Genomic DNA, 16,229 nt, shown 5'->3' on the forward strand with positions numbered 1-16,229 from the left:
TTGAAGAGAGCAGTGGATCTCCCAACATGGAGGTTGAAATCTGAGAAGGGACAGACTGCCTGCTCAAGTGGGTCCCTGACCCCTGAGTAGCCTAACTGGGAGACATCCCCCACGAGGCGCAGTCTGACACCCCACACCTCAAAGGGTGGAGTACACCCCTGAGAGGAAACTTCCAAAGTAAGAATCAGGTACACTCGCTGTTCAGCAATATTCTATCTTCTGCAACCCCTGCTGCTGATACCCAGGCAAACAGGGTCTGGAGTGGACCTCAAGCAATATCCAACAGACCTACAGCTGAGGATCCTGACTATTAGAAGGAAAACTATCAAACAGGAAGAACACCTATAGTACATCACCATCATCAAAGACCAGAGGAAGATAAAACCACAAAGATGGGGAAGAAGCAGGGTAGAAAACCTGGAAATTCAAAAAATAAGAGTGCATCTCCCCCTGCAAAGGAGCGCAGCTCATCACCAGCAACAGATCAAAGCTGGTCAGAGAATGACTTTGACGAGATGAGAGAAGAAGGCTTCAGTCCATCAAACTTCTCAGAGCTAAAGGAGGAATTGCGTACCCAGTGCAAAGAAACTAAAAATCTTGAAAAAAGAGTGGAAGAATTGACAGCTAGATTAATTAATGCAGAGAAGGTCATAAACGAAATGACAGAGATGAAAACCATGACACGAAAAATATGTGACAAATGCACAAGCTTCAGTAACCGACTCGATCAACTGGAAGAAAGAGTATCAGTGATTGAGGATCAAATGAATGAAATGAAGCGAGAAGAGAAACCAAAAGAAAAAAGAAGAAAAAGAAATGAACAAAGCCTGCAAGAAGTATGGGATTATGTAAAAAGACCAAATATACGTCTGATTGGGGTGCCTGAAAGTGAGGGGGAAAATGGAACCCAGTTGGAAAACACTCTTCAGGATATCATCCAGGAGAACTTCCCCAACCTAGTAGGGCAGGCCAACATTCAAATTCAGGAAATACAGAGAACGCCACAAAGATACTCCTCGAGAAGAGTAACTCCAAGACACATAATTGCCAGATTCACCAAAGTTGAAATGAAGGAAAGAATCTTAAGGGTAGCCAGAGAAAAAGGTCGGGTTACCCACAAAGGGAAGCCCATCAGACTAACAGCAGATCTCTCGGCAGAAACTCTACAAGCCAGAAGAGAGTGGGGGCCAATATTCAACGTTCTTCAAGAAAAGAATTTTAAACCCAGAATTTCATATCCGGCCAAACTAAGTTTCATAAGTGAAGGAGAAATAAAATCCTTTACAGATAAGCAAATGCTTAGAGATTTTGTCACCACCAGGCCTGCCTTACAAGAGACCCTGAAGGAAGCCCTAAACATGGAAAGGAACAACCGGTACCAGCCATTGCAAAAACATGCCAAAATGTAAAGACCATCGAGGCTAGGAAGAAACTGCATCAACTAACGAGCAAAATAACCAGTTAATATCATAATGGCAGGATCAAGTTCACACATAGCAATATTAACCTTAAATGTAAATGGACTACATGCTCCAATTAAAAGACACAGACTGGTAAACTGGATAAAGAGTCAAGACCCATCAGTCTGCTGTATTCAGGAGACCCATCTCACATGCAGAGACATACATAGGCTCAAAATAAAGGGATGGAGGAAGATCTACCAAGCAATTGGAGAACAAAAAAAAGCAGGGGTTACAATCCTAGTCTCTGATAAAACAGACTTTAAACCATCAAAGATCATAAGAGACAAAGAAGGCCATTACATAATGGTAAAGGGATCAATTCAACAGGAAGAGCTAACTATCCTAAATATATATGCACCCAATACAGGAGCACCCAGATTCATAAAGCAAGTCCTTAGAGACTTACAAAAAGACTTAGACTCCCATACAATAATAATGGGAGACTTCAACACTCCACTGTCAACACTAGACAGATCAACGAGACAGAAAGTTAACAAGGATATCCAGGAATTGAACTCATCTCTGCACCAAATGGACCTAATAGACATCTATAGAACTCTCCACCCCAAATCAACAGAATATACATTCTTCTCAGCACCACATCGCACTTATTCCAGAATTGACCACATAATTGGAAGTAAAGCACGCCTCAGCAAATGTAAAAGAACAGAAATTATAACAAACTGTCTCTCAGACCACAGTGCAATCAAACTTGAACTCAGGACTAAGAAACTCAATCAAAACCGCTCAACTACATGGAAACTGAACAACCTGCTCCTGAATGACTACTGGGTACATAACGAAATGAAAGCAGAAATAAAGATGTTCTTTGAAACCAATGAGAACAAAGATACAACATACCAGAATCTCTGGGACACATTTAAAGCAGTGTGTAGAGGGAAATTTATAGCACTAAATGCCCACAAGAGAAAGCAGGAAAGATCTAAAATTGACACTCTAACATCACAATTAAAAGAACTAGAGAGGCAAGAGCAAACACATTCAAAAGCTAGCAGAAGGCAAGAAATAACTAAGATCAGAGCAGAACTGAAGGAGATAGAGACACAAAAAACCCTCCAAAAAATCAATGAATCCAGAAGTTGGTTTTTTGAAAAAATCAACAAAATTGACAGACCGCTAGCAAGACTAATAAAGAAGAAAAGAGAGAGGAATCAAATAGACGCAATAAAAAATGATAAAGGGGATATCACCACCGACCCCACAGAAAAACAAACTACCATCAGAGAATACTATAAACACCTCTACGCAAATCAACTAGAAAATCTAGAAGAAATGGATAATTTCCTGGACACTTACACTCTCCCAAGACTAAACCAGGAAGAAGTTGAATCCCTGAATAGACCAATAGCAGGCTCTGAAATTGAGGCAATAATTAATAGCCTAACAACCAAAAAAAGTCCAGGACCAGATGGATTCACAGCTGAATTCTACCAGAGGTACAAGGAGGAGCTGGTACCATTCCTTCTGAAACTATTCCAATCAATAGAAAAAGAGGGAATCCTCCCTAACTCATTTTATGAGGCCAACATCATCCTGATACCAAAGCCTGGCCGAGACACAACAAAAAAAGAGAATTTTAGACCAATATCCCTGATGAACATCGATGCAAAAATCCTCAATAAAATACTGGCAAACCGGATTCAGCAGCACATCAAAAAGCTTATCCACCATGATCAAGTGGGCTTCATCCCTGGGATGCAAGGCTGGTTCAACATTCGCAAATCAATAAACGTAATCCAGCATATAAACAGAACCAAAGACAAGAACCACATGATTATCTCAATAGATGCAGAAAAGGCTTTTGACAAACTTCAACAGCCCTTCATGCTAAAAACGCTCAATAAATTCGGTATTGATGAAACGTACCTCAAAATAATAAGAGCTATTTATGACAAACCCACAGCCAATATCATACTGAATGGGCAAAAACTGGAAAAATTCCCTTTGAAAACTGGCACAAGACAGGGATGCCCTCTCTCACCACTCCTATTCAACATAGTGTTGGAAGTTCTGGCTAGGGCAATCAGGCAAGAGAAAGAAATAAAGGGTATCCAGTTAGGAAAAGAAGAAGTCAAATTGTCCCTGTTTGCAGATGACATGATTGTATATTTAGAAAACCCCATTGTCTCAGCCCAAAATCTCCTTAAGCTGATAAGCAACTTCAGCAAAGTCTCAGGATACAAAATTAATGTGCAAAAATTGCAAGCATTCTTATACACCAGTAACAGACAAGCAGAGAGCCAAATCATGAATGAACTTCCATTCACAATTGCTTCAAAGAGAATAAAATACCTAGGAATCCAACTTACAAGGGATGTAAAGGACCTCTTCAAGGAGAACTACAAACCACTGCTCAGTGAAATGAAAGAGGACACAAACAAATGGAAGAACATACCATGCTCATGGATAGGAAGAATCAATATTGTGAAAATGGCCATACTGCCCAAGGTAATTTATAGATTCAATGCCATCCCCATCAAGCTACCAATGAGTTTCTTCACAGAATTGGAAAAAACTGCTTTAAAGTTTATATGGAACCAAAAAAGAGCCCACATTGCCAAGACAATCCTAAGTCATAAGAACAAAGCTGGAGGCATCACGCTACCTGACTTCAAACTATACTACAAGGCTACAGTAACCAAAACAGCATGGTACTGGTACAAAAACAGGGATATAGACCAATGGAACAGAAGAGTCCTCAGGAATAATACCACACATCTACAGCCATCTGATCTTTGACAAACCTGAGAGAAACAAGAAATGGGGAAAGGATTCCCTATTTAATAAATGGTGCTGGGAAAATTGGCTAGCCATACATAGAAAGCTGAAACTGGATCCTTTCCTTACTCCTTATACGAAAATTAATTCAAGATGGATTAGAGACTTAAAAATGTTAGACCTAATACCACAAAAACCCTAGAAGAAAACCTAGGTAGTACCATTCAGGACATAGGCATGGGCAAGGACTTCATGTCTAAAACAGCAAAAGCAACGGCAGCAAAAGTCAAAATTGACAAATGGGATCTAATTAAACTAAAGAGTTTCTGCACAGCAAAAGAAACTACCATCAGAGTGAACAGGCAACCTACAGAATGGGAGAAAATTTTTGCAATCTACTCATCTGACAAAGGGCTAATATCCAGAACCTACAAAGAACTCAAACAAATTTACAAGAAAAAAACAACCCCATCAAAAAGTGGGCAAAGGATATGAACAGACATTTCTCAAAAGAAGACATTCATACAGCCAACAGACACACGAAAAAATGCTCATCATCACTTGCCATCAGAGAAATGCAAATCAAAACCACAATGAGATACCATCTCACACCAGTTAGAATGGCAATCATTCAAAAGTCAGTAAACAACAGGTGCTGGAGAATTTGTGGAGAAATAGGAACACTTTTACACTGTTGGTGGGATTGTAAACTAGTTCAACCGTTATGGAAAACAGTATGGCAATTCCTCAAGGATCTAGAACTAGATGTACCATATGACCCAGCCATCCCACTACTGGGTATATACCCAAAGGATTATAAATCATGCTGCTATAAAGACACATGCACACGTATGTTTATTGTGGCACTATTCACAATAGCAAAGACTTGGAATCAACCCAAATGTCCATCTGTGACAGACTGGGTTAAGAAAATGTGGCACATATACACTATGGAATATTATGCAGCCATAAAAAAGGATGAGTTTGTGTCCTTTGTAGGGACATGGATGCAGCTGGAAACCATCATTCTTAGCAAACTATCACAAGAACAGAAAACCAAACACCGCATGTTCTCACTCATAGGTGGGAACTGAACAATGAGATCACTTGGACTCGGGAAGGGGAACATCACACATCGGGGCCTATCATGGGGAGGGGGGATGGGGGAGGGATTGCGTTGGGAGTTATACCTGATATAAATGACGAATTGATGGGTGCTGACGAGTTGATGGGTGCAGCACACCAACATGGCACAAGTATACATATGTAACAAACCTGCACGTTATGCACATGTATCCTAGAACTTAAAGTATAATAAAAAAAAAAAAGAAAAAAGAAAAAGAAAAGATACCTGAAGAGCAACAAGAAAAAAAAAAAAACAAAAAAAAAAAACTGAGGGGTGAAACAGATTTGAAAAATTGGATGACTTCTACTCTAGAGTTTTCATAGTTATTATTTCATAATTAATATTCATTTCAAGCAAATATTTAAACAGCTGTAAAAGTATAGACATTTTAGGAGACTAGAACCTATAAATATGGCTCCAAATGAAAGAAATGGTGTTTTGATAGTCTAAAAGGAAAAGAGAGACTGCTCTTAGTTCAAAATTGTATAGGATTTAACGTTTCTTAATCTAAAACGTTTATCATTTTTTCAACAAATGTTGATTGAATACCTTCCCTGTCATAGGCACTGTGCTAGGCCATAGGTTTGCAAAGTCATTAAAGCTTGCTCTCTGTCCTCAAGAAATTTACAATGTAGATGGAAAACAGACCAGCCCAAGGCATTAAACCACCTTTTCTGAAGGTTGTCGTGGAATAAGAACAGGATGTTGTGAAACAACACAGGGGTTGCACATAATGAGGATTAGGAAAGTTTGGAAGAAATGATGTCCATGTTGAGATATGATGAGTTAGAAGTTAGCTGAGCAGAGGGGAAAGGAAAGGGATGAGTGTAGCAGACAAAGAGAAAATAGCACATCAAAGTCCTGTAAGCTGTGGAGACACAGATGCATTCGGGAAAATGCAAACCAGCTTAGCTGAAATATAGTGTGCATTGGGGAGCAGGGGAAAAGGAGGTAAGGGTCTCAGTGAGAGAAGGTAGAAAGGAAAGCAGGTGTCAGATCACCTCGAATCTTGTGAACCATCTCAGGGAACTGATACTTTACTGTGAGAGGAAAATAGAGCAATTAAAGAGTGTTGGGGAAAACATCTATTACCACCAGCGTCTCCTTGTTCTTCCTCATCATTGTCATCATCATCATCGTCATTATCCTTGTATGAACTCACTCTGTGGCAGGCAAGCAATATCAAGTTAGTTCATGCATTTTTAAATAAAATTTTTATCATGATCTTATTACTACATCTAATATTCCTATTTTACAGATGAATAAATAAGCAAGGAATGCACTTAGTTTCCCCAAACTCACAGTTACCAATAAGCACAGTTGGTAATCACACCCAGGAGTTTCTGATACCATAGTAGTCCCTGCCTCTCTACTCTGCAGTTCTTAGTAGAAAATGACTGTGTTCCACCAAGAGCACTCAGTTTGCAGTGTATTGCAGATGATGTATTAGATGACAGCTAAACTGGAAAGGGGGGCTAGTTATGATGTCATTGTTATTAATCAGGCATCAGAAGACAATGGATAGAGGTAGTGAGAATGGAGAAAAGTGGATGTATTCCAAAGATATCTCAGAGGTAGAATCAACCAGGCTTAGTGATTAACTGGATGGGTGGAACAATATACTTCTGACTTGGATGATGAGTATATTTCAGGAAGTGTATTTGTAAAATCCACTGGATATGTTGGTTCTCCAAGAAGCAGTCATGTCAGAAAGATTACATTTATACATTTCTGGTAGGAATGTAAATTAGCACAACTTCTACGAAAGGGAGCTTACCAGTGTGTTTTAGAATTTAAAATGTGCGCGGTGGCTCAAGCCTGTAATCCCAGCACTTTGGGAGGCCGAGACGGGCGGATCACGAGGTCAGGAGATCGAGACCATCCTGGCTAACATGGTGAAACCCCGTCTCTACTAAAAAATACAAAAAACTAGCCGGGCGAGGTGGCAGGCACCTGTAGTCCCAGCTACTCCGGAGGCTGAGGCAGGAGAATGGGGTGAACTCGGGAGGCGGAGCTTGCAGTGAGCTGAGATGCTGCCACAGTACTCCAGCCCGGGCGACAGAGCGAGACTCCGCCTCAAAAAAAAAAAAAAAAAAAAAAGAATTTAAAATGTGCATAGGATTGACCCAGAAATTTTATGTGTATGTATTTATCCACAAATATAAACCGATTTTATAGCACGTGTATGAGGATATACACTGCGGCATCTTAGGTAATTGCAAAATATTGTATACAAACTTAATCTCCTTCAGTATGGGTCTGGCTGATGATTTTGGGTAAATCCATTCAATGAAATGCTCTAAAATCCTGAATGGGAAGGAGGCATCTCTATATGTGTATTGATAGGGAAATATTGTATATGTACATGATTTTATGACTATGTATATAGAAAATAAAGGTGTAGGTAAACCTGTATATATTAGGCTACCATTTTATCAAAGCCAAGTAAATAGATAGATATCGAATTAGATATAGATATAAATCTGATAGCAGGCTACAGAGGACAGAAAAGGGAGAGATGTTTATTCTGTAGCGTATATCCTTTCGATTTTACCCTATAAGCATAGATTTCTCCTTTTAAGAATTAATAACAAGATAGCACAAATTATAAAAATTCAAGGCAGAACCCCCTCTTTTAAAATCTTGTCTCTAGAGAAAGTTTATCTTAAGGGAAAAGTAAAACTGTTAGTTTGGTTTCCTTGTTTATGTTGTGCCTCATTAAGAGTTTAACTATGGGCCAAGGCGTGGTGGCTCACGCCTGTAATCCCAGCACTGTGGGAGGCCAAGGAAGGCAGATCACCTGAGGTCAGGAATTTGAGAAACCAGCCTGGCCAACATGTCAAAACCCCATCTCTACAAAAAATACAAACATCAGCTGGGCGTGGTGGCGCATGCCTGTAGTCCCAGCTACTGGGGAGGTTGAGGCAGGTGAATTGCTTGAACCCAGGAGGAAGAGGTTGCAGTGAGTTGAGATCACCCCACTGTACTCCAGCCTGGACAACTCCAGCCTGGGTGACAGAGTAAGACTCTGTCTCAATAATAATAATAATAATAATAATAATTTAACTATGTAGACAATCAGTTTTCACGGGAAAAATAGTATCTTTCCCCAGTGATTGACTTATAGGCTTCCAAAGTCCTGGAGTTCCAAAAATTCATAATTCAAGTGTAAGAATATAATAATGTCACTATTTAAATTATTATTTTTGAGTCATTCAAGTCATATTGTTGCTAACATTTTATTTTGTTCATTTTTTACGTTAAAATTTTTTTCTTATTTTTTAATTGGCAAATATAATTGTATATATTTATGATATACAACATGATGTTTTGATATATCTATACACTGTGGAATGGCTAAATCAAGCTAATGAACATGTCCATTTCCTCACTAATGTATCGTATTTATATGGTGAGAACATTAAAAAAATCTGCTCTCTTAGCAATTTTCAAGAATGCAATACATCGTTATTAACTATAGTCACCGTGTTTGTTGTACAATAGATCTCCTGAACTTATTCCTCCAGTCTAACTGAAATTTTGTGTCACTCAACATGTTCCCAATCTCCCCCACTGCCTCCAGCCTGCCGCCCCTAGGAACCACCATTTTACTTTCTGCTTCTGAGTTCTGCTTTTGTAGATCTCACATACGACTGAGAGCATACAATATTTGTCTTTCTGTTCCTGGCTGATTTTAGTGTACTATCTTTCAGGTTATCCAAATTGTTACAAATGACAGAATTTCTTTCTTCTGAGAAATGTCCATTCAGGTCCTTCGCCCATTTTTTTTTTTTTTTTTAATGGAGTCATTTGTCTTTTGCTATTGAGTTTGTTTGAGTTCCTTATATGGTTTTGATATTAACCCCTTTTCAGTTATCTTGTTGGAAAATGTTTTCTTCCATTCTCCCTTCTCTTGTTAAGTTCCCTGGCTGATGGGATTACTCCAGGATCATTATGGAATGGGGTTGGATCTGGGTCATGTTACTGCTTCTGGGTATGCGGCAGGGTCCAAGGTTGACAGGCCTGGTACAAGGGTTCTAGTGGGCAAGGATCCCCCCTGGTCCCTTGGTGGACTGGGATGTCTCCAGGACCTTGGTCCACAGAGCTGGTTCTGGGATAAGGACCTGCTTCAGGGTCCACAGATGGTGGACTGTTACTAAATGTGTGGATGAGTGTGGCTAGGTCACTAGGTTGCTAGGAAGGCTACATCTACACTGCTGCTACATGGCTCACAGGTCCCTGGGAAGAAGTGTGGCATCCTCTATGTCCCTGGGAAGGCTCCATCTGGGTCACTGTATGGGCCCCTAGACAGGCCATACTGGCCTGGTCTGTGGCTGAGGGGGATTGGAACCAAGTCATGGGGCTGCTTCAGGATCTCCAGCTGAGACTAAGTCTTCAAGTCTGTCTCTGGAGTCATGGACAGGTGTGTCTCCCAACAGGTCCCTGAGCAGAGAAGCCTGCTCTCTCAGATTGCAGTTGAGAGGGGCTGGAGCCTAATGCAGTGCTATTTTAAGACCCACAGGGGGCCAAGGTCAGAGTCCGCCTGCCGGAGCACTGACCAGCTTGTCTCCCTCCAGGTGCCTCTGTGGGCAAGACTTATCTCAAGCTGCAGGTGAGATGGGCTGGAACCACTTCTCAGGGTTGTTTCAGGATCTGCTGTGAGACCTAGGTCAGCTGGCCTTCCTGCAAGGCAGGACGTGAGTCTCTTTGAGTCCTTGGGCAGGCAGAACTACTTTCTGGCTGTCCCTTAGTGTATTAACACCTGGAGAGTTCTTGGTACTTAGCTAGATGCTCTGGAGTTTGAATATAAAAGACACAATTACTGACCTTTGAAAAAACAAAAGTCATATGAAAAATGCAGCACGCATTTTAATGTGAAATGTATTGTAGTTGTAGATTGCTTTAGAAGAGGGGAGATCAGAGAAGCATGAAACTATCTGGCAAGAATTCACAGGATCCATGGACCTTATATTGATTCTGGAAGAATTTGGGTAAGTGAGACTAGAGGGGAAAGAAAACTTCAGTACAGAGAAGAATCAGAAATGTATAGTATATTCAGAGCTCAGGTATAAGCATTATAAGTAAGCAAGCTCAAGCAGAGTAGAGAGCCTAGGTTGGGAAGTATCTATCAATAAGGTAAGTTTATGGGGAAACCAGAAAACAAGAAAGAGGCTTTAGATTTGATGTGAAAATCAAAAGGAGTCCACCTTGTAAAACTCAAAAGAGTCTAATATTTCTTTGATAATTTGTTCTGCTAACATTTATTTGAATCTTTAGCATAAAAGTCTTCTCTTCATACCACTTGCATTTTATTCTTCATTTTATGCCCATTATCTCTTGTAGTGCCCTGAGTGCAATTCAAATATATATGTACCTCATTACATGCACAGTACATCTCTTAAAACAAAATCCAAAGGACCCTTGGATATCCCAGTTTGAAATTATCTATAATGTTTAATATCCCCTTTGGAATTGAAGCCTAATTTTCTGCAGGCAAAGCGATATAATTCACTGTGTACACTTAATGCTTATGGTGCTTATGATCAAAACCTTGAACCATTTTGGTTCTTCCCTAAGAACCATTTTTATAGATTTATTGTTTTAAATATGAAATATAGAAAACCTATATTGGCCGGGCGCGGTGGCTCAAGCCTGTAATCCCAGCACTTTGGGAGGCCGAGACGGGCGGATCACGAGGTCAGCAGATCGAGACCATCCTGGCTAACCCGGTGAAACCCCGTCTCTACTAAAAAATACAAAAAACTAGCCGGGCGAGGTGGCGGGCGCCTGTAGTCCCAGCTACTCGGGAGGCTGAGGCAGGAGAATGGCGTAAACCCGGGAGGCGGAGCTTGCAGTGAGCTGAGATCCGGCCACTGCCTGAGCGACAGAGCGAGACTCCGTCTCAAAAAAAAAAAAAAAAGAAAAAGAAAAAAAAAGAAAACCTATATTTATTATGTGGTAGGTTACTTAAACTGATATTCATGGAATTTTAAGGTCTTAATGATATTAGAAGCATCTAGGTATGCATAGGAGTAGGTTAGAAAAATGTGTCTTTTCCTTAAATAAAATCACTTCACAGAAGATTTGTGAAATGGCAAAGTAATTACAACTAAACGAATTTATTAGAATATAGTATTTTTTTTCAGCTGGATTTGAATCCTAAAATCTCATTCACGAATAAAATGATTAAAATAATTATTTCGGTAAAGTATCATCCCAGTAATCCATTATTGTATTCAAGGACTCTTCACATTTTAATAAATAGGTTAAAAGAGAGAGGGTTTATTAAATTCACATGTTATTTTCCTTAATAGTGCACTAAAAGAATGACTTAAAGAGAAGAACTGTGTTTATGCTTATAGCTTATACCATAGCTGGGCATTCAGGGGAAGTCAAATCACTCCATATATTTTTAAAACCTTCCTCTAATATGAAGATAGAGTCTTTCTCTTGTGAAAAAGGGGCAGATCTCATTCTTAGCAATGTTAGAATTTTGGCTGAAAGCTATGAATTCATACGTAAGTGTGGAGAATGATGGAGATTTGTGTTAAGATTATGAATCACCAAAATGAACACAAAATTTAAACTTGTGTGAAGATTTTAAAGATGTTTTCTCTGGAAAGATTACATTGATAAGCAATCAATCATTTAAATGTAATTTGAAAAAATAATAAGTCCAATACAGGGTTTTTAAAAAATATCACATCATAAACATGTAAATATGACAGGCTTTTGAATTGTTTTCAACTCAGAAAGCTTTGAGTGCCTGGTAGGCACATTGTGCCTGTCCTTGACAAAAAAAATCAGATCATTATAAGTTGTAAAAGAAAAGCAAAGATGACATAACACCAAAATGACTATTAGAGTGATTAGTATAATTGCTATGGATGGTCACTATAAATTTTTTGTGTGTGTTTGAATATTTACTTCTTATAAACATGTAAGGTTTCTTTTCTTTTTAATTTTTTTTTATTTTGGTGTCATCAGAAAAAATGCAATTCTTTAATATTTATTTCATTTCAGAAATATACCTATAAGCTTATCAAATTCCAAGTTGGTAGTTATTGTAGGTAAAGGACATTGAACAAGGATTGTACTTTTAAACATTATGGCAGGATCTTAGGAGATTATCCTGAACTTTAAGGACTCAAAACAATACCCTGCCAAAGAAAAAATGCAACAGACAGAATTAAACAGCTGCGAGGAAAACTGGATTCCACATTATTGCAATAGAGGAGAGAGACTGAACACAACTCCACTAAAACAAAAGGCAGAAGTGTTTTTAAGTGCTGGATTGAGCTAGCAGAAAAGTTCTAGAGGACATTGTGGGAGGGCAAGGTTGGTCAATTTGCTTATGCCATCTTTGTTTACTAATTGGCACTTAATTAAATTAGACTTCTACCCTCCCACAGGGAGAGGCAGCTAGCAAAGCTATCTTTTTCAATGGCTACATTTTAAAGGGATGGCTCCCAGGTCCTTGAGAAATACATTACTGGATTATGAAACTGACAGGTGGTTGACACAAGATTTACATCTCAAAGGGGCAGAGAATGGATTTACAATTGCAAGTTTCCTGAAGTAAATACCCTAAGGAAAAGGAAGTTAGGAGGCCATAGACAGGAAGAAAGCCACCTAAAGTTTTGTCAGACTGGGGGAAACATTAAGGCTATCTTGGTCAACTCTTCAGTTATATTAAGTTGTACCATATACATTGACAATATTTGACCATCTTTGACCTACAAAAGCAATAGGTTCATATGGCCCTATCTAAGATCCTAAGATCCAGTTTGTTTTTGTATTATTTTTACATTCTGCAGAAGCAAACAATTCTTGACTTCTGGTTTTTAGTTTTATACTTTCTTATTTCAAAAAGAACTTGGGGGGATTTTATGTGTATTTATGTTAAATAATATATATAATATGTATGCATATGTTTGTATATATCTGTGTGTTTATTTTAAAAAGGTTAAAATTGAAGTTGGCAAAAAAAAAAAAAAGGTTAGCAGAAGTCTTGAATAGTTCTTAAAGAAATGTCACAGGTTTGTTTCAGAGCTTCCCGTAAGTTAATGCAAGGAAAAAAGTGTAGTAAGTTGCAGTAATGACCCTAGGAGAAAAGCAACCTAGAAATTTAGAATAATAGTTTTATAGGTGTTGAGACCTAACACAATTTTTTCCTTTAAGTGCTCATAAAGGCAACATTTGTGTGTTGGCAATTTGTCCACTAAGTCTAATAGTTGATTTCATAGTCTGGGTTTTTGCTTGTTGGTTATTTTTTTTAAATGATGTCTCTCAATGCAAACTTGGCAAAACTCCAAAATGTAATTTAGTAAAAGCATTTCAATTAGGTATGAAAGTAACAACATCCAGATACACAGTTATCTAAAGATGGAATTAAATATATCTAGAAGCAATGAGATCACTTGGACTCGGGAAGGGGAACATCACGCACTGGGGCCTATCATGGGGAGGGGGGAGGGGGGAGGGGGAGGGATTGCATTGGGGAGTTACACATGGTATAAATGATGAATTGATGGGTGCTGACGAGTTGATGGGTGCAGCACACCAACATGGCATAAGTATACATATGTAACAAACCTGCACGTTATGCACATGTACCCTAGAACTTAAAGTGTAATAAAAAAAATAAATAAATAAAATAAATAAATAAATAAATATATCTAGAAGAATGAATTGCATTAGACAATATTCCATATATGTGTGTGTATATATGTATGTGTGTGTGTATATATATATTTGTGTGTATATATATATGTGTGGGTATATGTGTGTATGTATATATTTTTTGGATAACCGAACCCTTGAAAAAAATCAGGCAATACACCTTGGAAACTTTTTAAGTTAACTGTTGTGGTGTCAGAATTTGGAGTTCCTTTGTCTTTACAGATGTAAGTCTATATGCTGTAACAATTTTACCAAGGACAGGATAGACAGCCCCTTTTGGAATGTAAACAGACCAGTTAGGATGTGGATGAAACTTCATAGCTGCTTACTTCACCGGCAGGCCAATATTATTATTCCAGCAGTCAGGGTTCGGGTAAAAATTAGAATTCATTAAAATTATGGTTCTTGCTTTATTCCTTGATAGCCACTCATATGTGCTTGTATGCACACAACAATTTTCAGAGTGTGCTTTATTTTTGTCCTTTTTTAAAAATTTGGTGGCCTCTATGTTAATGGTGGGTTCTTTATTTGTAAACACTATATTTTATTAATCTTTGTATCATTAATAAGAGTAATAGGGCATGAGAAATATTTTGTTTGCTTATGAATGACTTAAGGAAGCTGAAGTTTGATATATAAAATTATAAATATAAAATGTAAAATTATCAGTAAACAACAGACTGTTTCCATCTCTCCTTTGCCCCATGTTTTCTGCTTTGCACTCAGTAAAAGCCACAAAACTTTGGGGGTTAAGGTCACCGAGTCTCAAACGTGGTGGCCGACGCTGTTACTTTTCTGCCAGTATCTACTTCCCCACCTTTCTTACCGATAAGCACTTTGGTTGACAGGACACTAGATGCCCCAAATAATGGCTGCATTTTCCAATTGTCCTTAGAGTAAGAGTGGCCAAGTGACTAAACTCTGGCCAATAAAATGTAGGCAGAAATGTCATGTGTAAATGTTAGGAAGCATCCTTCTTTTCTTCCTCCTCCTTTCTGCTGGCAGGAATGCAGACATGTTTGCTGGAGCTCAGCAACCTCTTGGACCATGAAGGGAACCACATGATTGAGAAGGGAGGAACTACAAGAAGGAAGACACCTCCTTCCCTGGTGTCCCTGGAGTTACCATGTATGCCTTGGCCTTCTTAGGTCAAGATTTATTTGTATGAGAGAAAAATAAACTCTTTTCTAAGCCATTTTATTTAGGGTTGCTTTTTCTTAAACTTGTAGCCAAGCCTGATGGCAGTCATTTGGAAATCCTTTCCAATCTTTGGAAATTTCCAATCTTTGGAAATCCTTTCCAATTCCCTAAGACTGGGCTGGAAGCCCCGTCTTCTGTGCTCCCACATGCCCTGGATGTACCTTTATTAGAACACTTTCCCTATTGTATTGAAATCATCTTATTTTACATAAAACATTATTTGAGGACAAGAACAATGTCTTATTCATTCATCCCTGAGCTATAGCTAGGATAGTATATGTTCACATAGAATATACTCAATAGGTATTTGTTTAATTGAAAAACAGTGGATTGATGACCTGACTGAATAAAGTGCTAACAGTACTATGTAATTAATTTGGTTGATTTTGATTCAAAATCATAGGACACTACAGTAGATGTCAAAATATATGTGTGGAGATGTTTGTCATATTTGTTACATAAATAACACGCTGCCTTATCTCCCCCATGTTAATCAATATAAATCATTTTTCCTATTATTTAGTGAATACTTTAATTCACTAAATTATTTAGTGAATAATTTTTTGTTAAAGCCTTGGGTGTGATGGTAACTCATGTCATGGAATTGTTTTCTTTTCTTTCTCTTTCTTTCTTTCTTTCTTTCTGTTCTGTCGTGAGGGGGAGGGAGGAGGGAGGGAGGAGGGAGGAGAGGGAAGGAAGGGAAGGAAGGGAAGGAAGGAAAGGAAAGGCAATGAGGAAGGGAAGGAAGCGAAAGAAAAGAAAGAAGAAAGAAATAAAGACAAGAAAGAATAGCAAAGAAAGAGGGAGGGGGGAGAGGAGGGGAGGGAGGGAGGGAGGGAGGGAGGGAGGGAGGGGAGGGGAGGGATGGGAGAGAGAGGGCGGGAGGGAGGGAGGATGGGAGAGTGGAGGGAGGAGGAAGGTAAGGGCAAGGAAAAGGAAGGAAAGGAAGGAAGGAAGGAAACGGAAGGGAGTTAAGTAAATTTTTTATAGTAACGTCTTCAATTACAGTAATTCCCCTC

At 38.8% G+C, this 16,229-nt stretch overlaps 1 protein-coding gene across 5 annotated transcripts in view; it reads left to right on the forward strand.

Moving 5' to 3' along the window:
- OXR1 (oxidation resistance 1) overlaps positions 1-16,229 on the forward strand; it is a 506,009-nt gene that overhangs the window by 84,981 nt on the left and 404,799 nt on the right. The gene's annotated exons all lie outside the window — the stretch shown is intronic.

The sequence above is a fragment of the Rhinopithecus roxellana genome, chromosome 9, assembly GCF_007565055.1.
Source record: "Rhinopithecus roxellana isolate Shanxi Qingling chromosome 9, ASM756505v1, whole genome shotgun sequence".
NCBI lineage: Eukaryota > Metazoa > Chordata > Mammalia > Primates > Cercopithecidae > Rhinopithecus > Rhinopithecus roxellana.